Source organism: Orycteropus afer, unplaced genomic scaffold, assembly GCF_000298275.1.
Source record: "Orycteropus afer afer isolate SDZICR_OR568_19922 unplaced genomic scaffold, OryAfe1.0 scaffold00197, whole genome shotgun sequence".
NCBI classification, from domain to species: Eukaryota; Metazoa; Chordata; class Mammalia; order Tubulidentata; family Orycteropodidae; genus Orycteropus; species Orycteropus afer.
The window spans coordinates 4,897,794-4,900,323 of NW_006921784.1; positions in this window are offsets into that span (position 1 = coordinate 4,897,794).

A 2,530-nucleotide genomic window follows, 5' to 3' on the forward strand; every position below is an offset into this window, starting at 1 on the left:
TATGCTCTGAAGAACCATCTACATAGAATCAAGACTGACAGCAGCAGCTTGAAAGGTAAGATGGGACCCTTAGGAGGTGGTGAAGTTATGTTAGTAGGGGAGGAACCCCTCAGAAAACGAGGGTGGGAACTGTTGCCTAACTAGGAGAATGTCGTGCATGTCACTGACCTGTATGTGGAGAAACTGTTGAATTGGTGTCATCTTGCTGTGTATATGCTCGACAAGGATAAAATAAATACAATTTAAAGAGAAAAAGGGGGCAACTGCCATTTTGCATATTGATCTAGTGAAGGTGTTTAGTTTGCTTGCCTTTGTGGCCAGGACCAAAGCTGAAATCAGATCAAGGCATGTTCAAAGTTCATATGTAGCCAAATATGAGGCAGTTTTTTAAAAAGGAGATCTGGTGGCGCAGTGCCGAAGGCACTTGACTGCTAACCAGAAGGCTAGAGGTTCAAACCCACCAGCCACTCCTCGGAAGGAAGATGGGGCAATCTACTGCCAGAAAGATTTACCCCCTTGGAAACCAGTGGGGATCGCTATGGGTTAGAATTGACTCACGATGGCAGTGGTTTCCTTCTTCTTTTTTTTTTTTTTAATGGGCCTAGGGTGAGCTGAGGAAAGGCGTTTTGAAGGAAGAAGATACCAACAACAGCAACAGCTACTGTTTCTGCAGCACTTAGTGTGCCAAGACGTGGCTGGATCCATCCTTGCAACAACCCTCCCAGGAAACCGAGGCTCAGAGAAGGGGCCCAGCCAACGGGGGGCAGGGCCAGGATTCCGCCCACGGCTGCAGCTCAAAGCTGGGCCCTCAGTCCTGATGTGCTTCATCCTAATCCCTGGCAGTGGGGTGGGCTCTGAGGGAGTCCCCAGAGCCCCAGAGAGCTCCACCATCATGGGCGGTGCCTCCAGACAGCCCAGGGAGAGTGAGCGGCCTGCAAAGTGCAGGGGTCAGCAAACGACTTGTTTTGTAAGGCCCACAAGCTGAGAGTTACATTTGAAAATCATTGGGGAAAAAAAAAAAAAAGATTTTGTGACACATCCAAAGTTATATGTTGTTGGGTGCTGTCAAGCTGATCCCAACTCACAATGACCCCATGTGACAGGGAAGAACTGCCCCATAGATTTTTCTAGGGAGCTCTAGTGGTGTAGTGGTTAGGCATTTGGCTATTAACCTAAAAGTCAGTGGTTCAAACCCCCTATTCGCTCCATGGGAAAATAGATGAGGCAGTCTGCTTCCAGAAATATTTATAGCCTTGGAAACCCAAAGCAGGTGACTATGAGTCAGAATTGACTTGATGGCAGTGAGTGAGTGTAATCTTTATGGTAGCACATCACCTGGTCTTTTCTCCCACTGAGCTGCTGGATGGGTTTGAACTACCAGCCCTTCAGTTAGCAGCCAAGCATTTAACTATTCTCATTACCAGGGCTCCTTTGAAAGTTATGTAGAAATTCAGATTTCAGTGTCTAGAGATAAGGCTTAACTGGAACACAGCGATGTGAGTTTGTTTACAGATTGTGGCTGCTCACTTGTGGGCCCCAGGACCCCTGCACCCCATCCGTCACAGGGATGTTTGATCCTCACAACAGTTGTATGGATTAGGTACTGTGATCGTCCTCATTTGTCAGATGAAGACTCTGAGGCTCAGAGAGGTTAAGTCACTCATTTAAGAAGCACAGCCCAAGCCTGTTTGCTTTCCTGAGAGACACGACAGGTGAGTGCCAGTCGTAGAGGAAGGGAAGGAAAAGGTGCTGGCAGAACAGGCAGGGCAGAACCTGGTGCCACAGGGGTGCACGGAGCCCTGGGCCCCAGTGGAAGAAGGGCCCAGGAGACGTTCACTTTCTCCCAGAAGGTCCAGACCTTTGCTTCAATGGTCTACACAGCAGGGGAGGGCGGCTGGTTTCCTGAGCGGCTCCCAGGCTCCAGCAAGCAGCTCCAAGGACGGGGACACCAGCTCCAGGACAGCTGGTGGCCCTCACATTGCTTTGCATCTCCCATGGTCTCTTAATTATAACCAATTTGCCACCCTCAGCAATTCCTTGTTCTCCTTCGTTAATACCCACGAGCTGGAAGCATCAGCAAAACTTCCAGCCAAGTGCGGGCTGAAATGGCTTTCCCTCTGCAAGTCGCAAGTCGGAGTCTCCAGTCTCCTAGACACTCACCTTTCTTCTGGGTCCTGGAGGCAGACTCTGCCTGCCTTTTTCATGTTGATCTCCTGGGCTGAGAGCTGCCGTCCAAGTCTCTCGGCAAAGGGGAAACAGAATGTGTTTAAGTCTCCCCAACCCCTTGTTTGGGGAGACTGACCCCAAAGGGAGGCCTGTCTTCTTGAGAGGTGGTGGGGTATGCTGGTAGAGTCTGTGCCAACTCTTAGTGGTTCTATATGACCAAGTAGAACGTCCCCATAGAGCTTCTTAGGCTGTAATCTCTATGGGAACAGATTACCAAGTCTTTTCTCCTACAGAGCCTCTGGTGGGTTCAAACTGCTGACCTTCTGGTTAACAGCCGAACCTTAACCATCCTGCCAACAGGGCT